We start from the raw sequence: 25,077 nt of genomic DNA on the forward strand, positions 1-25,077 counted from the left end.
AACAAATGGACAAATGGATGGGTGGGTGGGTGGATGGATAGATGGAAGGATGAATGATAGACAGATGAAGGATGGATGAATGGACAAATGGATGGATTATGAACGGATGGATGGACAGATGGATGATGGATAGATGGATCGATTGACAGGTGCTTAACATAAAATGAGATTGCCTGAGCCTAAAGTGAGAGAGAGGAAAGAGTAAAGAACAACCTGACACATGAGACTCTCTCCAGGGAGGAAGGATGGGTGAGCTTCAGTGAGGGGAAACAGAGCAGGTTTTTAACCACAGGAAGAAAGAAAACACACAAGGAGGAGCAATCAGTGACTTTGCACACAGACCACCTGAGGTTCATGGGGCTCACCTGGCTGAACTACCAATGCATGTGATACATTTAGACATGAACAGACAGACAATGGGTGCAGAGAACATGTCATCTGTATCACACACTCCTGGAAGCGCAGTGAAGTAGGTTATGGTTTACTCCATACTGGCCGAAGGAGGAGGAGAAGGAGGGCAAAGACATCTCAGATTGCATAGGGAGCCTCAGCCATGTTCAGAAAGGTGTATTCCTTTATGTAGCACTGGCAGTGAAGAAGATACCTGATACCACTCAGCAGGTGAGGAGATGGGTAGGAACTGACAGAGGCAACAGGGTGCTCTGCCCTGCCTTGCTTGATTTGGGTGCACTGTGAGCTGCAGAGCCCTCCACCAGAAACCTGGTGGCCAGAGTAGCTCCTGACCAGTTAATCCTCAGACGGTGGCTGCAGAGCTGTGACTGCAAGACACAGGACACATTTCATGCTGTCGTCCGACATGCAAAGTTGACCCCACCCTGGTCACTAAAAACACAGGGTTACCATCTTTTTCATTCATGCATTTGAAAGGCAGAAAGACCTGGGGCTCCCATCCAGTGGCCTATTCCCCAGATGCCAGCAATGGCTGCAATTCAATCCAGGTGTCCCATGTGGGCGGCAGGAACCCAGACATTGGAGTTGTCACTGCTGCCTACCAGGGTGCATGTTCACCGGCCTCTGACAGGTGTCAAGCTCAGGCACTGTGATTTGGGATGTGGATGTGTTCATTGCAATGCCCAACCCAGCTTCACCCTCTTGAGTGAGCTGCTGTTTTGCAGCCAGCTGGCAACCCTGAGAACACACGGGGGCCTCAGGCCCAGAAGTAAAGGTGCAGGAGAACCTTAAGGGAAGCAGCTCCCTTGGAACCCAGGCACACGGGTCCAGACCAGCACCCACTTCCCACTTTGAAACTGGGGTTCGCTCATCTCCAGTAGAGCTGCAAGTCCATACTGGCAAACAAGAGAGTGGAATGAGAAAGAAGCATGGAGAAAAGCAACATGGGAAAAACGCACAAGGGAGAAAAGAGGAAAGGACCACAAGAGTTAGATGAGAAGGTGCTGGTGGCATTCAGGCAAGGACAAGGAGTCAACCAAGACCTGGAACAGAGCCTCGCACACACAGGGTACCGTACTTTAATACGGGGGTGGCATACTGTGGGCCAGGAAGCCCACTCTGAGCCAAGGTGTTTTGGGATTCAAAGGCATACAAAGCATTTTGGGGGAAGGACTGACAATACAGAACAATGCCCAAGATATGCCACTAGTGGGAAATGGGAGAAACAAGCAATATGAAAACAACCATATAATTACTGTACACAGAATAAGCCTGGGTAGCAGAAGTAGAACCTATGTTTGCATTGCTCTTCAGGTCTTCACACTCACAAGTCATATAAAGAAAAAGTAGCATGTTTCTTTCAATTACTTTTTTTTTTTTAATTTGAGAGGCCAAGACACCAGACAGAGCTCCCATCTGCTGGCCCACAACCAGGAGCCAGGAACAAAACACAGGGCTCCCACAAGGGTGGCAGGAACCCAGTGACTTGAGCCATCACCACTGCCACCAAGGGCAGAGCCAGCAGCAGGAGCAGGAGCTAGGGATTGAATCCAGGCACTGCAGTGCGAAATGCAAGCATCCTAACCTCGAGGTTAAACACCTGCTCCGATGCCCCTCGATTTGCAAAAGCACATCTCTATGTACCACAGAGCAAGTCAAAGTTTTCAAAAGCACAATAGAAAACCACTACGAAATCTGGGATCAGGCAGAGACCTGGCTATGTTAATATAATAGTGCATATTTGGGACTGAAGGCACTAACGATCAAACTCCGCACTAACGGGAATCTCTCAGACATATTTTCAGATCTGAAGTACAAATCAAACAAAAGCCCACTGTCTGTCTGGTTTTCATCCATTTATATAAATATCAGAATAGGCCCTAAAGAAAATGTTCTATACTTAAGAAGAATAACCTAGTAAATCAAAAAGCAATGACAGGAAATAAACAATTTGCCAGGAGTAAAAAGGCCCTAAAAGAACTGATTATATGCAATGACTTAAAAGAATAATTGAACGCGTGTATTTTCCAACTCCCTTGAAAGGGTCATTTCAACAAAATTACTCTCCAAGTAAAATATAACGTTATTTTCTCCAGAAGGTGCAAATTCTAAAACTTAAAGCCTTACAAAATCATATTGTACTCTAAGCACGTCTGAAAAACCATTTTTTATTCTATGAGCTTTCCCTGGGAATAAGTTCCGAGGGATTCCACCTCCTAAGCTCCTGTAATGTAGTTATGTGTTTATAAATTAGTAACTCCTACAAAAGCTGTGTCTTCCTATTTTTCACATCCATGGCACATTGTCACAAACCAAGGAAGGGAATGCGATGCAAGTGTCGCCTTCCTCACCTATGCCCCGTGGAAGCAATCGACACAGTGCTGACCCCACCCCCTCCCCAAAAGGTAGGCTTAGCTCAGAGGAAAGGGCTAACTCCACAAGTGACATGTATGGGCCCGAATCCAGATGTTTTCCAAACGGGAGAGGGAAGGAGGAAGTGCCTGGTAACCTCGAATGCCAGATTTAGCTCAGGAGCCTGACAATGCTCAGTGGATTCTCTCCCCCTAAATAGAAGCTAGGCCATGCCCCCACGCCGAGGAGCTCCTGTAGGCTCAGCAGGCAGTGGGCTTCAAGGGTCCCGGAACGCAGCCAGCTCCCTGCTCTGCACAGCACTGGCCCTCTCCTCCCCTGGCCCCAGGAGGAGTTCACTGAACTTCCGCCAGCATTAATTACCCACTTTTCAGGGCGGGATGCTGTGTGGGCCGTGGAGGGCAGCTGAGATTTGGGACTGGGGAGAGGCTGCTAAATAATGAATAAAAAGCAGCACCACGGGTCCTCCAATGCCTCATTATGGGCTTGCCTGAATCCGATGAGAAAGGCATCCCATGAAAGGAAAGGGTGACAAAGGACAATTCTCAAACCTTCCAGAAATTCCGGTGCAGAAGGCGGAGGAGTGTGGTCTGGGATATGGGTGCAGCCCAGGCTTTGGGCCCCTGGAGCCTGGAGGACCCCTCCATGTTCCCAGCACATGGGCTGGAAGCTGAGGGGGCACACAGCTGGGGTGGGGTGGGGACGGGTCCTGGGCCAGACAACACAGGGGGAGCTTCCTCACTGGGCTGACGCACCTTTCCCTACTCCCACCACGTGCCCCCTGGGAAAATCCCTCTGCCCCCACTGAGGCCTCTCCCAATCCACACTCACGTCTCCTCTGCTACCAAAACCAACCTCAGCTCAAGGACACCCAGAAAGTTCTGGTCCCACACTTCGGTCCCAGGAGCCCACCTGACACCATTTCCCCAGTCACACCATATCATTTTAAAATCACTTCCAGGGGCTGGCAGGTTAATGCCCTGGCCTGAAGCGCTGGCATCCCATATGGGCACCTGATTGAGACCCGGCTGCTCCACTTCCAATCCAGCTCTCTGCTATGGCCTGGGAAAGCAGTAGGAGACGGCCCAAGTCCTTGGGCCCCTACACCCGCATGGGAGACCCAGAGGAAGCTCCTGGCTCCTGGCTTCAGATTTGCACAGCTCCAGCTGTTGCATCCAATTAGGGAGTGAACCATTGGATGGAAGACCTCTCTCTCTCTCTCTCTCTCTCTCTCTCTCTTGCCTCTCCTCTCTCTGTGTAACTCTGACTTTCAAATAAATAATAGTAATAAAATAAAATAAAATTACTTCAAAAACATCTGAAAAAAAATCAGTGAGTTGTAGTGGGGTTAAGCTGCCTCTTGTTGGGAGTCCTGGCTGGTCTGTTTCCAATCCAGTTTCCTGCTAACACCATTGGGAAGGCAGCAGAAGACAGCACAAGTGCTTGGGCCCCTGCACTCCCATGGGAAGCCTGGAGTTCCTGGTCCCTGGTTTCTTTGGCATGGCCCAGCCCTACATTTGGAAAGTGAACCAGAGGATAGAAGATTCTCTCTCCCCCGCCCCACTCTCTCTCCTTCTTCTCCCACTGTCCCCCATCATGCTTTCAAGTAAATGAATAAATAAATCCTTTTTTTAAACCAGTGGATTGTAGCCATGTCAAAATGCTGCTTGTGACATTGTAATTATAAATTTGCAAGGTGTTACTACTGGGGAAATTAAGTGAAGGATACAGGTCTCTTTATTACTCCTTACAAATTGATGCAAATCTGTAATTATCTCAATAACCATATCCACTGAAATACCCAAAGAACCCAGTTGTTAAGCTTCATGTGGACTTAGGGTTGGTCATACAAACTGGGCATTTCACTTGTTAATATAAATACCATCTCTACCATGTGCCATGCCACACATTACAATTTATCTCAGCTGATGTTCTAGGAAAATGGGCCATGATGGGAGAAATGTTATTTAAATGGCCTTGTATAACTGACAATTTCATTTTTTGAACACAGGCTAAAATGTTCAGACTAAACAGCCACAGTGTCTGGCTTGGAACACACCTCAGGTAACAACAACTCAGTTCCCTGAGTCCCAACTGCACAGAGAACAGGAAGGCATACACCCCCCACCAACTCTCAAGATTCAGTACACATGGAAACATGAGAGCATCTTTCCAGTCTTCTGCTCTCCAGGCACTGAGGGGTGCTCTGGTTTGAATACTAGGCTGGGTGTCCCCCAAAAGGCCCACATGTTAGAGGATTGGTCCCCAAAGTCTTGTGTTCACAGCTGATGGAATAAAGGTGGAGACTACAGCCGACTGGTGTCTGAAGGTAGAGGTGTTTGGATTGGATTCAGTGGCGAGGGTGGAGTCTGTGGTGAGAGGCACATGATCACGGGGGATGTGCATGCTCTCTCTGCCTGGCACTCTGCTTCCTGGTTCCCATGGCATTCCTCCTCTGCACCAGCTCTGTCATCCAGCACCCTCATCAGACACCAGACCAATGGGCCTCCCGACCTTCACTGGGAGCCTCTAAATCCAAGAGCCAAAATAAACCTTCTTCCTTCCTCGGTAGCTCCTCCTGGGTATCTGTCCTGATCGAAACCTCACACTAAGAACTGGTTTCCCGAGGGTGGGGAGAGCCAGAACTTCACTGAGCAATTAAGGGCAACCTCACGACACTTGTTTTGCTCCAAAAATGAGCGACCAATACCTTGTATGCCTTTTAGCTGGAAAGTTCCAGAGACCTTCAACAAGAAAATGTGCTCCGAGCTATGACAACTCCTGTGACACGTTGCCTCATTCAGCAGCTATTTATTTGTCAGGGTCAGATGTGGCTCTCAATGAGCTTGTGAACAGCCCTGTGTGGCTGCCATGGTGACCTTCTACTAACTCAGAAGGACCAAAGACACATTTCCCCCGACACATGGATCTTTCTCAAGTGGCAGGAGCCTAAAGGAGGGACAGCCGTCCCCAACATATTTAAATGCTGGTTGGATTCATCCAAGCATTGTCTCATCTCCTACGTACAATATCAATATCCAAAATATGAAAATTTATTCATCTCATTGTCTGTATTTGAAAGGCAGACAGAGAAACAGGGATAGACTTCATCCACTGGTTCACTCCCTAAATGCTCACAACAAGCCAGGGTTAGCCCAGGCTGAAGCCAAGAATCAGGAACTCCAGTTGGGTCTCCCATGTGGATGGCAAGAGGCCAAGCACTTGAGCCATCACCTGCTGTCTCTCGGGGTTGGGGAGGGGAGGTCACGTCAGCAGGAAGCTGGATCAGAAGTGGAGACAGGACTCAATCCCAGGCAACTGATACGGGATGCAGACACCCCAAGTGGCAGCTTAACCTGCTGTACCCCAACACCCACCTTCAACCTTTATTTTCTAAATCAAGAAACTGATGCTCTCTCTCTCAAATACCTGCAATTGTTGGTTACTCCAACACTGCTAGCCTAAAATTATTTCAGCCTTCTCCTGGCTTTCTCCTGTTTACCACCAAAAGGTAGGCAAGTTTTTTAAAAACAATAGTATGCATCATCAGTCACAGAGAAGAAGCTTAAGTCCAGCTCCAGTTCTCAATGGTGACCTTGCCTTTGGCCTCCCTGAAGTGCTCCCTCTCTTCTTATCTAATACGGGAGTAACACCATACCGAGGTACCCAACGCAATAACCCGGATAAAACACACAGCCATTGCTCAAATGCATCACCTCACTGAAGTGTGTTCAATGTTCATTTTAAAACTAAGATAGACTTGGCAGAAATAACAACGAACAATCAAAGTAAAATTTCTGGATTATTGGGGGATCTTTATTATCTGCAAAACTCCCCCACACTCATGGATAACTGAGGGTTGTCTAGAACCAGTGACTGCTATAGAAATGCCCAGATGAGCTGGATTTTTTTTTAGTTGTCATTGTCTGAGTTGGCAAAGTAGAAATGCCAATCCCACTATCTTATCCCTCAACGAGAAGAAACCCACTGCTAAACCTCCGCACGTGGCTGAAATTCACAGAACTCCTGAAGACTTGATGGGTGGTGGATAGACCCTAGTCTTCGCCTCCCTTCCCACTGGATTTCCACCTGGTGGCTCTAAATGCAGACACAGAATTCGGGACCAAAGATTTCCTGCCTGGGGGCCTGAATGGCGCCTGGGTATAGGTGTGCTGTGGAATCTAACACTCTGCTTGAGACAACCGCCTTAGGAACCATATGTAAAAATTCAAGAAACACCAAATACAACAATTTGTGATTGGGATGACTGTGACCCCTTTTCTGCCTTGTTTGATAACAGCCACTAACGCTAAGTTCTCAGATCGCAGTTCCTGTGTCAGGGGTTGGTGAAGCCACAAGCCCCAGCAGTCTCCCTGGAGCCCCAGTCTGGGGAGCACCGGCAGCTGCTGGGGTTCGTTTGTCCCTCCCCGCTGAGTGCGGTGGGGGAAGGCTGAGAAGCCACCAAGGGCGGGGAGAGATCTACAGAACACCAGCTGCCAAGACCCGGGCTGAGTGTCGGCTCACACCATCTTCCTTGGTTGAATAGTCATTGAACAGCCATGGGAAGAAGAGGGAACAAAACAGCCGGGGACTTAGATCACTGCTGTGAGATCCAGACTCACCAGTTTCTCAGGCCCCAGCCAAGCATTTCCCTCACCTTCTTCAAGTCGCCAGCCCCAGGAGAAGAAAGAGCTCCAGGAAGTGGCAGTGACAGCACAGCAGCGGCCACACAGGTGAGAGAACCAGCGGATGCAGACGGCCACAGATTACACAGGCCTGACTGCTGAAAAACTAAACTTCTGAACTACAAATAATCAAGCTAGTAACTACTCTACACCCAGGCACTCAACACATGAAGCCATCTCTGTAGAAATGGGAAAAAGCTCTTAGAGCTTATTCTCATTCTCCAACTACAGTAGTCAGGACCCAAGTCTGCTCTTCTCTGCCTTGGTCTCCAGACACGATGGCCAGCAGCTGTTTGCCTGGGAGGATTCTGCCCATAGAAGCTTGTTCCCCAGTGTGGTAGCCCTTCCCTCTCCCCGACCCAATCCAAATGTGCCTCGTCTATGCTGTTCTCTCCTGTGAGCCAGCTTCCAACACTGCTGCAGCCGACATGGCCTCCACTATCTTTTCTGGGCAGAAAAGAGCTCCAGGGCCAGTGCTGTGGTGCAGTAGGTTAATCCTCCACCTGCGATGCCAGAATCCCATATGGACACTGGTTCATGTCCCAGCTGCTCCTCTTCCAATCCAGCTCTCTGCTATGGCCTGGGAAAGCAGTAGAAGATGGCCCAAGTGCTTGGGTCCCTGCACCCACATGGGAGACCCAGAAGAAGCTCCTGGCTCCTAGCTTCAGATGGGCCCAGCTCCAGCCACTGCTGTCATTTGGGGAGTGAACCAGCAGATGAAGGACTTTTCTGTCTCTCCCTCTCACTCTCTGTAACTCTACCTCTCAGATAAATAAAAGCTTTAAAAATTTTTTAAAAAAGAAAAAGAAACAAGCACTCTGGACTTAACCCAGCCCGCTGAGCCGGTGACATGGGGACTCAGACCCTTCTGGTGCTGAACAGCACGTACTACCCAAGGCAGCACGATGATCAGTGTTTCTTCATCATCGCTAACATTGTCATCATATCTTACACCACTTCAACCGGCCTGCCTTGAGACTCACCAACACAGGCAAATGCTAACAAGCACTTATGAGAAGGGAGGGAAAAAAAAAAACCTCAATGGTCCAGAAATATAAACTGTCCATTCAGTACAATATGCACGTAAAGACTGCTAATTGTCCATAAAGACGGCAGGATTGGGGCTTGGACAGAACACTAAAACCACCATGAACACACGCACTCCTGTTTTCACTGCCTCTCAGAGTGAGGGATCTTGCTGGGGCAGAGGCAGCGTCGGCAGGGAACATGGTGCTGAGGTGGATTCCAGAAAACGGGGTTCCCCGTGTATTTAGAAAGCAGGGAACAGCTCCCAGGAAAAGGGGTCTTTGGTTTCTGTGATGAGTAACAAATTTCTCCCTCCCGGGAGGGGTGGCAAAACACACAGACTCTGCTCCACGCAGGGAGGATACAGTCGCAGAGGAAGAACTGTGGTTATAAGAGAACTGAAGCGCCTCCAGGCTGTTACACACCTTTTGGGGCTCCTTGCTTGGGTAGCGCCTCCTGGCTAAATCATAACCCCAGGGATGAGCCCACCTCTGCTCTGTTTCCACTGTCCTTTCTTACCCTTATTGCCTGTCGCACTCCCTCTCTGCAAAAGGGAATTCAGAACAAAAGCCAACAGCAGCAACCCAGGACCCCCTCACAGCGTCCAGGCCCCCTGCTACGTCCTCAAGTGCAGTTGCTGCAAGCAACTTCTTTGCAAGGCTGCCTTCCTCTGTGACCGACAGTGAACTACACGTGCACAGTACCAGCACGGCAGTCCAGCTCTGACTCCCGCGGCCAGGCCCAGCAGTGGTGCCTGACACTCCTACGAGGCCCACGAAGGAAGCAGAGTGGAAAGAGCCTGTTGCAGCCATTGCCCACCCTTTTTCCTTATCTGCCAGGAAGCAAGGATCACACCTTCCCAAGTTCACCCTGAGATCAGAGAGAACAAATCCAACAAAGTTCTCCAACAGCAGCCCTCAAAGATGCCCCAAGTCCCTTAGGCCAGCTGAGGACTGGACATACCACAACAAGCTTGCATTACCACCATTTTAGCACATTTCCTAGGACATCAGTGAATTCTGGGGAATCCTGTAACATCTCCTTACTATGTTGTAGGACAGAGTTTACTGTGATTATGAAATACCAAACTGCATTACTCTTTTGTTATTTGAGAGGCAGAGTTACAAAGAGAGGGAGAGAGAGAAGTCTTCCATCTGCTGATTCACTCCCCAAATGGCTGCAACAGCCCAAGCTGGGCTTAATTGAAGCCAGGAGCCAGTAGCTTCCTCTGGGTCTCTCACACAGGTGTAGCGACCCAATCATTTGGGTCACCCTCTGCTGTTTTCCCAGGCATATTAGAAGGGAGCTGGATAGGAGGAGGAGCAGTCAGGACATGAACCAGCACCACTATGGGATGCCAGTACCGCAGGTGGAGGCTTAGCCCACAATACCACAGAGCCTGCCCCGGATGCTTATTTTTATATATATATACTTAAAACATGATTTTGCACCATGGCTCACTTGGTTAATCCTCTGCTTGCGGCGCCAGCATCCCATATGGGTGCCGGGTTCTAGTCCCGGTTGCCCCTCTTCTAGTCCAGCTCTCTGCTGTGGCCTGGGAGGGCAGTGGAGGATGGCCTGAGTGCTTGGGCCCCTGCACCCCATGGGAGACCATGGCTCCTGGCTTCGGATCGGCGCAGCACCGGCTGTAGCAGCCATTTGGGGAGTAAACCAACGGAAGGAAGATCTTTCTCTGTCTCTCTCTCACTGTCTACAACTCTACCTGTCAAATAAAAAAAAAAAAAAAACACCATGATTTTGGTGTCTTCTTAACTACATACATCTAGGCCTGGCTCTGTATCAGACAGAGCTCGCTTGGATGGACTGTCTGCAAAACCCCAGTCTCCCAAGCCTGACTGCCCAGCCTATGCTCTGTCTCCTCCTTTCTCTGAGTCAAACCTGCTGGGGCTGCAGACCCGGACCTGCATGGTGCACCTGGCTTCTCTCTATGGCTCTGACCTGTGTCTCTTTCTCTCTGTTGAGTTTCACCATAATTTCACTGAACTGAAAACCACAGAGAAAAAAATTCTCTTTTAAAAAAAAGCTTCATCACAGAAATGCTTTAAAATAACCATATTAATCTTGCACCTGACTCAGAAACTATGAAGATGAAATCTACTGATAAAAGACCAGAAAAAGAACAAATGAATACACACAAGAGAAATATGCTTCCGGTATCTCCATGTGACTTTCAGGCAACACTGCCATGCGGACACAAGGAACTGAACGAGGGCCCCGCGGCTGATCCTATGTGGACAGCGTTGTTCGCAAAGGCAACACAAATGAATAGGCCAAGTTTATCAGCAATTAACTCCTGCTCCTGACCTCAGCGTGGACTCCTCCCCCCACCCCCAGCCTTCAGACACCTGAACCTCCTCTTCTTCACCCATCACCTGTTTGTCCCTTAGAGAATGCCATCTCCACCAAGGCATGGACTTGCACCTTTCCCTCGGTGGCTGTATCCTTGGCACCTAATATGGCATCTGGCACAGGGTGAGGGGGATCAGCAGGCAACTGATGAGTGAATGACTGACTGAAAGGCTGAATGACTTAGCTTCTGAGAGAAGAAGTGGAAGAGGTCGCCTCAGTCCTTCACTGTGCACCCAGTCATCCTGGCTTTCCACCGCGGGCTCTTCGTCTAGTTCAATGCCGAGGGCCTGTCCTGATGGATTCCTGTGTATTGATCAACTGCTTTTTCCATGATTTCAAAGTCAGTACGGGGAGGGCATGTGGCAGAGCAGTTTTGGAGTGCCTGGGTTGGAACCCTAGCTCCCGGAATTCCTGCTTCGTGTTACTGCACTCCCTGGGAGTACTGGGGAATGCACACTGAGTTCTGAGCTCCAGGCTTCAGCCCCAGCTGTCGCGGGTATTTGAGGAGTGAACCAGAGGATGGAAGAGCTCTCTGCTGATGTGCCTTTCTGCCTCTCAAATTAAATAGAAATGAATGCATAAACAAGTGTTTTAAGCCAACACAAAATAAAAAGACCTGAGCAAAGAGTCATTGCTACACCCATTCACAATCACTGCCTTCCCCTCTGTCAACCACAGACATTCTCGTTCGTGCCGTATTTATCTTTCCAGTGTTTCCTAATGCAAACACAAGTGAACTCACACATGTATTTTCATATCTCCATCTTTCTTACGCAAAGGCTGGCATAATCTCAACACCATCCATCCTTTCCTTTGCCCCCCCAGCCATGTACCTGGAGATCTTTCCCCGCTTTGCCACACAAATCTCCATGGTCCTCCTCCCCCCGGCCACAAAGCATCCTGCTGCAGACACACACCATCATCCGCTTAACTACTCTCCCACTGACTGGCGCTCACTGGGTAGCTCCCGACACTGGGTGCTACACACTACGCTTCAACGATAACCTTGTGCAAAGGTCATTTTGTCACTCATATGAACACAAAAGAGGACTGCTGGGTCAAAGAAAGGACCAATGTGTCTGCAGGGCTGGGTCACATGTACGGTTGCTCAACAGTTTGTTTTTTTTTTTTTTTTTTTGGACAGGCAGAGTGGATAGTGAGAGAGAGAGACAGAGAGAAAGGTCTTCCTCTTGCCGTTGGTTCACCCTCCAATGACTGCCGTGGCTGGCGCACCGCGCTGATCTGAAGCCAGGAGCCAGGTGTTTCTCCTGGTCTCCCATGCGGGTGCAGGGCCCAAGCACTTGGGCCATCCTCCACTGCCTTCCCGGGCCACAGCAGAGAGCTGGCCTGGAAGAGGAGCAACCGGGACAGAATCCGGTGTGCCGGCGCCGCTAGGTGGAGGATTAGCCTAGTGAGCCGCGGCGCCAGCCTCTCAACACTATTGCTAGGGGGCCAGGCAGGATAAGGAAAGGTTGATTGATGGGTGCTAAGTTATCGTTACATGGGAGAAAGAAGTTCTGGGGTTCTATCGCACATCGGGATGAGTACAGATAACAATAATGTATTGTATTTTCTTTCGAAAGCTAAAACAAAGGATTCTGAATGCATTCACCATGAAGAAATGACAGATGTTGGAGGAGATGGATTTACCTACCCTGATTTGAACATTACAATCTATATACATGCATTAAAACAGCTCATCATATCCCATACATTTACATGATATTTTTATCAGTTACAAATTTCAAATGCCATAAAGAAATAGTGATTCCTTAAATGCACGTGTGTGGTACACATCCTAGAATTTATTCCATTCTCCCCAAAGAAACTGCTAACCTATTTCTCTATTTTCATAAACACAGATTCTTCTGAAATTTTAATCATCACAACATTCCCCAATGGTGGTCTGAGTTCAGCTTCCCTATTCTATTTGCATCCATCAGTTTTCTTAGGATAAAAAATTTCCCCTCCAGCAACCTATCAGAGGAAAACCACCTAGAAACCTATAAATATTGGAGGAATTAAACTTTTATACAAGTAGGAAAATATTCTAAATCAACAGCGAATTTTTTAACCACAATCCACAAACTGACATGGAGATAAATACATAATGAATATTTTAAAATCATCCTCGTTGCAACTCAAGGGATCCCCAAAAGCAGTTTCTATGGTAATTCATGACTTTTCCACAGTGCACATCCATAATTAGGAAAATGATGCCTCCTTGCAGAAGTAACAGAGAGGTTCTCTCCCACCCTTTCTGGAGAAGGCACAAGGAAAAAAGACATGCTCACGCGAGAACCTCCACTTTCGGGAAGCCACTCTCTGCCTCTGCACGCAGGAAGCACAGAAGCAACGGGCTGCTTTCACACCAAACTGGATTCACTAAATGCAGGTCATACGAGACCAAACCCATGTTTCTGTTTGGTACGCTTTGGCGCCACACGTTCACTTTCCTTTAAGCTCATCTGGCATGGGCAGCCTGATATTCCCCATGTGCTGGCTAACGTAAGCTTCAAATCTCAAATCCAGGGGCTCGGGCACACTTAGTGACCTTAATAACACACACTCCAAACACCAAAGACATGTATCACAATGTTTTAGTTACTGTATCTTAATAGCCCCAAACTAGAAACAACCAAATGTTCATTAACTATAAAAAGGATACTTAAACTTTCTCTTTATTTTTTTCCAATATTTTATTTATTTGAAGGGCTGAATTAGAGAGAGAGAGAGAGACAGATCTTCTATCCGCTGATTCATTCCCCATATGGTTACAACAGCCAGGGCTGGGCCAAACTGAAGCCAGGAGCCAGGAGCTCCATCCAGATCTCCAACAGGGGCGGCAGGAGCCCAAGCACTTGGGCCATCTTCCACTGCTTTTCCCAGGCCATCAGCAGGGAGCTGGATCGGAAGCGGGGCAGCCAGGACACAAACCAGCACCCAAATGGGATGCCAGCATTGAAGGCAGCAGCTTTACCTGCTACGCCACCATGCCGATCTCCTCAGTTTTTATTTTTTTATTTTTGTAAAGATTCATCTGCTTTGAAAGAGTTACGCAGAGAGAAAAAGATTTTGCATCCACTGTTTCAGTCCCCAAATAGCCACCAAGACCAGGACTGGACCAGGGCAAATCCAGTAGCCAAGGGCTTCTAAGTCTCCCACATGAGTGGCAGGGGCCCAGGGACTCAGCCACATTCTTCTGCTTTCCCAGGTGCATTACCAGGGAGCTCAATGAGAAGTGAAGCAGCCAGGATTTTAACAGAACCAGCGCCCATATGGGATGCTGGCATTACACACTGCCAAGCCCCTTAAACTCTTCATGGAACAGACAACTCCACAGCAATGAGAAGAAATGAATGTTTGTGTATACCACAGATAAATCTCAAAAAAAAAAAAGTCTGACTCCATTTGTGTGGAATTTAAGGCAGATGATTTGAGATTTGTGAACTTCATCGTACGCAACTTCCATCTCAGCATCCTGGGCTGGCTGACTAGCATTCAGAGGTGGCAACTAGAAGCACTCCTGCAGGACACACGTCAGAAATGTCTTTTCCTTGACGAAACTGGTGGCTTGCTAGTTAGCATGATGAATTAGGAATGGGGTAAAACACTTAGCTAGCTAATCCTTGTCCTTGCATCCAGTAAAAGACACACCCAGCAAGGCAAGGCCTACTGCCTGGTCTTTACGCTTGAGGCCTAAAAAGATCCAGCCCTTGTCTGGAAGGAGTTTGGCCGCCTGGTGCCTATTACAAGGATAACCAAATCCTGCTTTGGAAACACTAGCAAACAGGGGCCAGCAGTGCAGCATAGCTGGTTAAGCGGCCACCACCTACAATGCCAGCATCCCATTTTGGATTTTCAGTTTGAGTCCCAGCTGCTCCACTCCCAACCCAGTTCCCTGCTAATGCTCCTGATAAAAGTAGTGGAAGATGACCCAAGTGCTTGGATCCCCACACCCACATGCGAAATCCAGAGTTCCAGGATTCCAGCTTTAGCCTGGCCCAGCCCTTGCACTGCGCCCATTTGGGGAGTGAACCAGTGGACAGAAGGTATCTGTGTGTGTGTCTCTGTAACTCTGCCTTTCAGACAAATAAATAAATAAATCTTTAAAAAAAGAAAAAAGAAAGCACTGGCAAATCCCCAGAAGCATCGCTTTCAGCTAAAATGGTGATCACAGCACCTAAGAGCGCACAGAGCTGAAACTCCAGATGACAGAGGCAACGTGGGCCGTCCGAGGCCCGCTTGCTAATGCTGCCACATGTTTGCTTAATGGGCATCTTCTACTGAATTTGGCACAGCAAATGCATTGCTTTCATTATGACCAGGCAACAACAACAATGTAAGAGAACAGTCAACCCTGGCTTACTCACAACTTTTTGGTGCCTGCCATCACTCACTAAAACAACGTTAAGACTGAGTATATGTGGCCAAACTGGATTAATTCACTTCCCAACAGACGTAGACCGTTACAGCATGGGGATCTGTAGACATGTCATGTGGCAACAAACTTACTCATGATTTCCTTACAAATGAAATGAAGACTGGGGCTAGAGATGAAAAAGTTTGGTAAGTGGGTGAACAGCTACACAGCAGTCCCAAAGAAATAAGCCAAGCAGGGGACGAGGGCTTCCGGCAGTGTCCACAGATCCCTGCCCCTGCTGCCTCAACAATTTCACTGGTGACGGGCAAACAGAGATAGAGGATATCCTGGATCATCATATTTGCGAATGGCCTAAAATTAAACCTGATGAAAGATTCACAATTCTAAAGACCTTGGCAGCCTGGTTCAGTGAACGAGACCCATCAAAATTAAGTGTACAATTAAGGGCACAAAAATTAAGAACTCAGGACAAAAAAAGATAAGGCTCAAATGACAAAGTGTATTACAGGTAAAATGTTAGAGTCTCTGAATAATCCTAAATTTAGGCTCAGTGTGAATCAAAGGTGTGTGGTGGTCACCAAGACTATAATGAATATAGTATATTGCAAATAAAGAGCTTACTTTTTAACATGTAGTGCAAACAGGTATTTGTAGATTCATGTTGATGGCATGATTGTTCACAATAACTAAAAAGCGGAAGCAACCCAAATATCCATTGACACATCAACGGATAAACAAAACACAGAACAGATACACAAGAGAATACTATGCAGCCATTAAAAAGGAAGGAAATTCTTATACCTGGCACAACACAGATGAATCTTGAGGATATTATGCCAAGCAAAATAAGCCAGTGACAAAATAAGCCAGTGGAAGATGACCCAAGTGCTTGGATTGGGGCTGGTGTTGTGGCATAGCAGGAAAAGCCACTGCCTGCAATGCTGGCAATCCCATAAGGGCAACAGTTCGAGTCCTGGCTGCTCCTCTTCTGATCCAACTCCCTACCAACGGCCTGGGAAAACAGCAGAAGATAGGTTTAGTACTTGGGCCCCTGCATCCATGTGGGAGACCTGGAAGAAGCTCCTGGACCAGCTCCAGCCATTATGGCTACCTGAAGAGTGAACCAGCAACTATTTCTCACTATCTCTCCCTGTCTCTCCCTCTCTCTCTCTGTAACTTTCAAATAAATCATAAATCTTAACAAAAAGGGACAGCTATTGCGTTATTTCACTTAGATGAGGCCCCTAGAATAGTCAGCTTCACAGAGATGAAAGCATTGTGGTGGCTGCCCAGGACTAACAAGAGGAGAAGCAGTTACTGTTCAATGGCGAGAGAGAGTTTCAATTCGGGAAGATGAAAACATTCTGCCGATGGATGGTGGCAATGGTTGTCCAACAGGCAAGCACACTTAATGCCACTCCATTTCAAATAGTTTAAAAGGTAAACCTGGTGTTACATAGATCTCATTATAGTCTTTTACAAATGGCTAGTAAAGAAAATGTAATGCTCTCTTCTGCTCCATTCATTTCAACAAAGATCACTGCTGGGCTCTGCTCTCAGAACACACCTAAAAACAAAGAGCAGTTTCTATGCCAGCACCGTCCACCTAACACAGCTGCTCCACGAGGTAAGGTAGGGCTTCTCCTCCTTCCATACTCACCCCTGTGTCTTCACTGGACTGACTCACTTGCCCAGCCCTTTCTCTCCATGAGGGGACCACCAGCCCCACCACAGGACAAGAGCAGGATGCCAGGCAAATGCTGTCAAGTCCCCCCCCCCCGCCACCATCAACACAGCCCTGGTGCCCAGAGTCCAGGGACGGGGCACCCTCCAGAGGAGCCCAGAATTCCTCTGGGCAAGAAATCTCCCAGAAGCCTGAGCTCCTCACCCCACTTCCTCTCCAGCCTCACCTCTGACACACATAAACACACACATCCTCAAGTCTCCACCCACACACAAGTGACTGATACATTCATTCATTCAACCAACACTCAGGGTTTGGGAGAAGTTTTGAAGATAGTCTTTTAAACCAAATGCCCACAGGGCAGGCATTGGTGGTTAAGACGCCCCGTGAGTGCCAGTATCCCACATTGTACTGCCTGGGTTTGAGTTCCAACTCTGCTTCCAAAATTCAGGTTCCTGCTAATGGTACAACATAGCAGACAGCAGGTGTGGGCTCAAGTATTTGGGTCCCTGCACCAAGTACTTAGGTCCCTGCACCCACGAAGGAGACTCAAACTGTGTTCCCAACTCCTGGCTTCAGTCTGCAGCCATTTAGAAGTGAACCAAGAGATGGAAAACACCTCTCTCTCCCTCCCTCTCTTGCTCTCACTCTCTCTCACTCCCAAATAAAAACAATTTTTTAAAGAATGATTTACCTGCTCAAGGTGTGCCAATAAACTGAATGACACTTGGTATTTATGGAACACCACTATGATCAGAACGTATTTCTCTCATTCCTCTCAATGAGTTAGTCTATGAAGCTAAGAACAGGAAAGGAGCTGCCCTGGGGAAGGGGAGCCTCAGGTGTGCCATGGGGACAGCAGGTCTCAGGTGGCGGTAAGCGTGAGTGAGGAATGGCTGTCCCCACTCCCAATGTCCCTGTCTTTATGCCTGAACATTCCTGCTCCTGCTCCCTCCCATCCTCGCTAGGGCAAGGCGAGGGAGTCACCTGGCCAGCCAGGTGAGGCTGCAGCAGGAGGCACAGGGAAGCCCAGAGGTTCTCTCTCTCCTTCAGACCAGGCAGTTAGGGTGAGATTCTGTCTGATTCTGAGCTTCCAGATTAGGAAACCCTTTATTGCCATACACCGTGGTTCTCTAATTTAAGCCTTTATAGGGAATAAAATCAGTATTTTGATGTCTGTCGGCCTCACTTCCCAACTGGTTCAGAGAATAAGTGGGAAAGAATGTGTTCTAATGGGCTGTTGGCACCAAGACCCTCCTAGCAAATGGCCTGAGGCTCAACCAGGTGGGAAGACGAAGCCGATTCTCAGTGAGGAACCTGCGGGATGCAGAGAACGGGCTAGGGACATCCTGGCCTGCAGCACCTGACATCTGCCAGGCACAGCATGACTTTAAACCTTTCTTTTACTCTGGAATGAGGAGTTTCCTTAGACGAGCCTAGGAGTGAGGCTCCTTAAAGAAAACACCGGAGTCTCAATTAACAGAACGGAACGAAATCCAAAGGGCTGTCAAGGTCCCTGCAACACGAAGTAGCTTCATGAACATTTATGGAGACCACAAATACATGCCCCCGCACCTGCCAGGCCTCTCCTCTCTGACCCAAGCAGCAGACTCGCCTCAGCTTCCCCATCTGCAAGACAAGTCCTGTCTGAGACCACCACGGACCTGCCCTGGTGGGTTCCTCTGAGCACATGACTCCCAAGTCTCATTTCATCTTGCCATTCAGCCACCGTTTATGTTTCTAAAGCTTGAAGAAATAAGTGAACAAACAAAGCAGCATTTCCTAAAAGCATTACACATGAAACCCAAGCTTCCAGGAACCATAGCGATAACCGAGTTAGTTCTGCGTTCTTATTTCTCTGAAGAAGCAACTGCGGTACTATAAATCTGGCATGTGATGCACCTGCAACTGGAGATATCTGGATATGAACCAGATACTGGAAGATACTAAAAACTGCCATTATTCCTGTTAATTGTGATATCACTTTGGCGATAAAGGAAAACTATCTCTTTTTTTAAGATTTATTTATTTATTTGAAAGAGTTACACAGAGGGAGGAGAGGCACAGAGAGAGAAAGAGAAGTCTTCCATCCACTGGTTCACTCCCAAGTTGGCCGTGACAGCCGGAGCTTTGCTGATCCAAAGCCAGGAGCCAGGAGCTTCCCACAGGTCTCCCACGCAGGTGCAGGGGCCCAAGGACTTGGGCCATCTTCTACTGCCCTCCCAGGCCTTAGCAGAGAGCGGGATAGGAAGTGGAAAAGCAACTGGGACTCGAACCAGCAGCTACATGGAATACCGGCACTGCAGGTGACGGCTTTATCCACTATGCCACAGCGCCAGCCACGAAAACTACCTATCTTCCACCTTTCCTTATTTTGTTTCCTGGGTGTGCAGGCAGAGGCCCATACTATTCATATTATTAGAGGCAGAATGCCAGTAAGTCTTTTTTACATTTTTTATACCTGAAGGTATGGCTGTATATACTGAAGGTATGATTGATAAATATAGCGTATACTTAGGGAACACAATCTAACGTGATCCATATGCATTGTGAAGTGACTACAACAGTCACTGGTAACTAACATCCCATCACCTGAATCACTTCCATGCAGTGTGTGTGTGTTAAGTGTGTGTGCATGGTGAGAACACGTGTGACACCCTTAGAAAAAACAGAGTGAGATTAATAATAAGCAAGTAGCTGCCCTGACTCAGGCTACATGCAGCTGGTACATGGGGGCCTCAGTGAGCAGCCAGGCTGCCTCTAGTGCTTTGCACTCAACACGGGACCAGATACAGAAGATGATGCCTGCCCTCAGGCACTGTATGCTTGGAAGGAGTGCGGCAAACTCAGCTTTGCTGACAATCCATTGCTAAGCTGGCTTCCTTCTCTGATCTTTACCACCAAATACTCATTTACCGATGGCCAGGATGGAAATTTGCTTTTGTTTTTGTTTTTGTTTTGAGGACATGTTAGTAAGCTGCAGTATTTTTCCTCCAATTTGGGGAAGAAGAAGAGAGAGATGGTGCTCCCATCTGCTGGTTCACTCCTCAAAAGCAGCAACAGCCAGAAGTTTGCATCCAGGAACCCAGAACTCAATCCAGGTCTCCCACGTGAGTGACAGAGACCAGACTACTTCAACCAATGTCTTCAGGGACTGCACTGGCAAGAAGCTGGGGCCAGGAGCCATGAACCAAACCAAGGTACTCTGACACGGGACGCGGCATCTTAGCCAGCATCTTAACTGTTAGGCTGAACCCCACCCCAGACATCTGAGTTTCAAAGAGCACATTAGTACACCAAGAAACTACAATCTTTCAGAATGCAACAACATGACAGAATCAGGGTTAAAATCATATGCTGATAGACATGAAGAGCTTGCTACGTGCCAGGCACTATTCTAAGCGTTTTACCAGAATGGTCTCAGTTCATCAGCACAACACTCAATGCAATTATTCTCTCACTGCAGGGCTGACGTCACCGAGGCAGAGGGCAAGACACCTGCCAAGACCACAGACCGCGAAGGGCCACTCAGCATTCGGCTGCCTCAGCCTTCCGCTCTCCGCACAGCCACGCTCCGCATCCAGCTGGCCACATCCAGCGTGGCTTGCTGGCAGAAGCTGTCCACCGACAGCTCCTTCTCGATCCTGTCTTTAAAAATAGCACAAATAAAAAGTAAAAGAGAAAAATAAAATCTGCCCCCACACGGGCCAAAACAACGCGTCTGATGTCAAAAAAAAAAAAAAAAAAAAAAAAAACTTTCTCACAAAAAAATTCAAATTGTTCAAGTGCTGCTTAACTGCTTTCTGCAGACAATCGAGAAATGGAGAACCATCTGGAAGATGCCCGGGGGGGAGCAGAGGCCTGAAGCTGCCCATCCTGCCTCTTGCTGTGATACAATTCAAAGCCACTAATCATTTCCCCTTAAGGGTTCTCGGTGGGTTTCTATTAAAACAACAAAAAAGTTACATAGGAAACAATTAAGGATGTGGTGAACCTCCCAACACCTTCACTGACTTCTGTGGGGCTGACAGTGACTTCGCATTAATTCTGCAAAGTGGTATCTGTGAAGCCAGAATGAAACACAGACCAAAAAAAAACCAGGACCCAAACCAGGGATGCTGGAAAGGTGAGGTGTCAGGATGAGCCGGGAAATTGCCCCTGCGCTCTGTCTAGGGCGATTTTTCCCGACATGGTTAGGGCATCTCATGCAACCGCGAAAGAGGTCACAAGAGGTCTCAGAGGAAGTCACGGTCAAGCTAAGACACGGCACAGGGCATCTGAAGGCAGAGGGCTAAGCACAGGGCAGGAGCCGCAGGAGCAGGGACAGACAGTTCCAACTCCAGTGGGTCTGGGAGTAGCTGGCACAGAGGCTGCTGCACAGGCTCAGATCCAAGAAGAGGCAGGATTCATGCATCAGGGCTGCTATCCCTTCTTTGAAAATCTGAGTTTCCTTGATCAAATATGAAGGCTGAAGATGAAGATAACAGAGGAAGTAAACAGGCTGTATTTCAGAACTGCGACAGAAATAAACAGTGGCGTCTACAAAACACAGAAGCCTCTCAAGCTGAATACCTCCTTTCCCTGGTTGGGGACTTCTTGTTCCTTGCACAATTTTATTATTGTTAAAATTAGTGTTTGACATTCATAAAACGCCAACAGCTGCTATTATGACCACATCACTCATTCACCTCTGAACTGACTTTCAAAACATTGTTAACTTCATCCAGGCCAACAGGCTCATGAAGATAAGGAAGGCAATTAAACGTTCTACTAACAATAAAAATAAATTAGTAATGTAATTCTCTGCAGTTGTCAAGGCATGGTTTATGACTTTTATGCTAAGACTGGGCGCTTCTTTCCTTTTCATTACTTCTGATGGTGCAAAACCAATGATTGTAACTGCGAACGGCGAAGTAGAAGAAAAGGCCTTGGGACAGCTTGCAGTCCCAAAGGGCAGGCGAGCAGTCATGAACGGGGAGACTTTGAATATCTAAAGCAGAGTCTGTCTCCCCTGCAGCCCCAGCCACATTGTCCCCAGTGGTGCTCAGATGTCACTGTGTAGCTCCTCCCGGTCTGTACTGGTCAAGCCAACCAAGGACCTAGAGAGAGCAGGACCAAGGCCCATCTTCACAGAAGCCAAAACCAAAGTGGCAGAACCAAAGCTGGGCCTAACAACATTCTAGCCCCGCAAGATTCCAACAAGTGCCATGCTGATTTTGTTTCAGAGTTCCCAGACAAACTCTAGTCAACACATTCTCCTCCTTGGGGTCCACGGGAATGGACCTTTCCCTGATGCTTCTACCGGACATCAACAGGTGGCTGACTCCTCCTGCAGGAAGGTAGCTCTAATGGTGTGCCATAACTCATCGTCTCGGGGTTCATCTGTCCCTCCCCTGCCACCGCCGAGATCCCCAAGGAGGAACAAGTGTCCGTCATCCATCTGTGCGTAGTGCCTGGGATACGGTGGGCATGTCTCTTTCCCGTGAACACGGAATAAAATCTGGTCCACCAGCAACCCCTGAGAAGACTCTGCTTCCTGGTATCATTCCTACTCAAGCCAGGATTTCACTGTTGAAGGTTCACTTCTTTGGACCTGTCTCCCAGAGTCCTTAACAAAACAGACGCTTCTGAGAGTGGGCTCACTGCTTCCTCAACTGCTATGAGCTAATATGAAAATGGACATTTTTAACTGCTTGAAACTGAAGAGGGACATTAGAAAGTAGTAGTGAGAGAGAAGCAGAAAAAGTAAAGGAAATGAGGAAAAAGAGGATGGGAAGGAGAAAAAACTGCCTGAAACCGGCTGCCCGTCACTGCCCGCCGTCACAGGTGAATTCTGGGCACCTCTGAACATACGCACGTCTGACAGGCCTCTCCTGGCGACTGAGCCAGATGAACAGGTTTCCATGGCCCAAAATGCTCAAAAAGATCAAAGCTCCTTTTTATTATCTTCTCCTCCTTAGGAAAGAAAATTAAAGGAACGTGCGTGTACACACACACGCAACCTTTCAGAAACTAAAAGAGCGTCCAAAGGAAACTTTTAGACCTAGGAAAACTCAGGAGGTAAATTTCCAAGGTTTGGGGTTAATAAATAAGAACAGTGGCAATAGACAGAAGGGCTTTTATTTACCTGAAGGAAGGCATTGGTAGAAGCAAAATCTATTTTTTATCACGTTTGAGACATTAAAGCTTTAAGAAGAGCAAATTACAAATAAAGATGACTTTCATAACCCTTTGAGCCCACCAGCAACATTGTATTGGTGTCATCAATGCTACTTCTTTTTTTTTTAAGATTTATTTTATTTGAAAGAATTAGAGAGAGATGTAGAGACAGAGAGAGAGGTCTTCCATCCGTGGATTCACTCCCCAGATGGCCACAACAACCGGAGCTGCACTGAGCCAAAGTCAGGAGCCTCTTCCAGGTCTCCCACACAGGTGCAGGGGCCCAAGGACTTGGGCCATCTTCTACTGCTTTCCCAGGCCATAGCAGAGAGCTGGCTCGGAAGAGGAGCAGTGGGACTAGAACCGATGCCCATATGGGATGCTGGCGCTTCAGGCCAGGGCTTTAACCCGCTGTGCTATGGTGTCGGCCCCAAGTGCTACTTCTTTAATAAGACTTGTAGTGGGTCTAGTACTGTGGCAGAGAAGATAAAGCCGCCACCTGCAGTGCTGGCATCCCATATGGGTGCCGGTTGGAGTCCCAGCTGCTCCTCTTCTGATCCAGCTCTCTGCTACGGCCTGGGAAAGTAGTAAAAGATGGCCCATGTCCTTGGACCCCTGCATCCATGTGGGAGAACTGGAGGAGGCTCCTGCCTCCTAGCTTCGGATTGGCACAGCTCCAGCCGTTGTGGACAATTGGGGAGTAAACCAGCGAATGGAAGACATTCTCTCTTTCTGTCTCTCCTTCTCTGTGTGTAACTCTTTCAAATAAATAAATCTTTTTAAAAAATAAGACTTGTAGAATTATGACTACTGGTTTTTACGCCATCAAACTGATAATGTTTCATAACTTTACAAGTAAACTGTACATTTCTGATTTTTTTTACATGTTTTGTGCAAGAGAAGTCACTGCACACAATGTTTTTTAAAGATTTATTTGAAAGTCAAGAGTTACACAGAAAGAGAAGGAGAGGCAGAGGCGGGGGAGAGAAAGAGAGAGAGGTCCTCCATCCACTGGTTCACTCCCCAGATGGCTGCAACAGCTGAAGCTAAGCCAATCCGAAGCCAGGACTTCCTCTGGGTCCCCCACATAGGTGCAGGGGCCCAAGGACTTGGGCCATCTTCTACTGCTATCCCAGGCCACAGCAGAGAGCTAGATCGGAAGAGGAGCAGCCAGGACTCGAACCAGAGCCCACATGAGATGCCGGGGCTTTAACCTGCTGTGCCATAGCACCAGTCCCTGCACACAATTTCTAAATCTGTTCCACATTCTGGAGATTTGACTGAAACTGACGACCTGAGCACGAGACACAATCCTGCCTAAAAAGAGGTTCTTTCCGGGTGTTAGCTGCCATCTTTGAGGATGGAGCAGACTATGGACAGAACAGTTCAGTATCCACTGAGAGTGAAAAGAAGAATTTGTTTTTTGTCATACCAAGTGAGGCAATGACAACAAAACAGGTATTCCAAAAGACTAACATATATCTGGAACAGCAGGAGACAGGACAAATTGTTCATGATTGCTAAGTGATAAAAAGGCAACTTTTATAAGGAGTTGCGCAGAATGAATTTCAGGCCCAAGAGTCCCCATCTGCCTTCCTCCAAATTTAAAGGGAATTTTTCCAGTAGGAAGGAAGAACAATCAGGCCACTAAATTCTTTCCATGTTGTTTAAAAAAAAGGCCTCTCTGTAGACTGGCTGTCTTAGTGTCTAAGACAGAGCAGCAGGAACCAGTGAGCCTCCCGCCCCTGCCAAAAAAGACCAGGAAGACCAGGTTCAAGGGCAAACGTTTCAGCAGTGCAGAGCTGCAGCTCAGGCCCGGCCCCCAGATGTTCACCCCGGCGACGCCAACCAAGAGGGGAGGAAGCATGGTTAGAGCAACAATCTACAGTTGTCATCGCAACTCAAACCAGGCCAACACTCAAGGCCCATTTTGGTCATAGCAATTTAAACTCCACATCCACTAAAGCTTCCTGCAAACACACCGGGTG

At 47.9% G+C, this 25,077-nt stretch overlaps 1 protein-coding gene and 1 non-coding gene across 4 annotated transcripts in view; both read right to left on the reverse strand.

Moving 5' to 3' along the window:
* The window catches only part of CAMK1D (calcium/calmodulin dependent protein kinase ID), a 458,904-nt gene that overhangs the window by 352,338 nt on the left and 81,489 nt on the right, over positions 1-25,077 (reverse strand). The window lies entirely within an intron of this gene.
* LOC127483632 (U6atac minor spliceosomal RNA) lies at positions 12,594-12,722 on the reverse strand. Its single transcript, XR_007910070.1, has one exon. It is a non-coding gene; the product is annotated as a U6atac minor spliceosomal RNA (small nuclear RNA).

The sequence above is a fragment of the Oryctolagus cuniculus genome, chromosome 13 (genome assembly GCF_051225735.1).
Source record: "Oryctolagus cuniculus isolate XC-2025 breed Fujian yellow rabbit chromosome 13, ASM5122573v1, whole genome shotgun sequence".
NCBI classification, from domain to species: Eukaryota; Metazoa; Chordata; class Mammalia; order Lagomorpha; family Leporidae; genus Oryctolagus; species Oryctolagus cuniculus.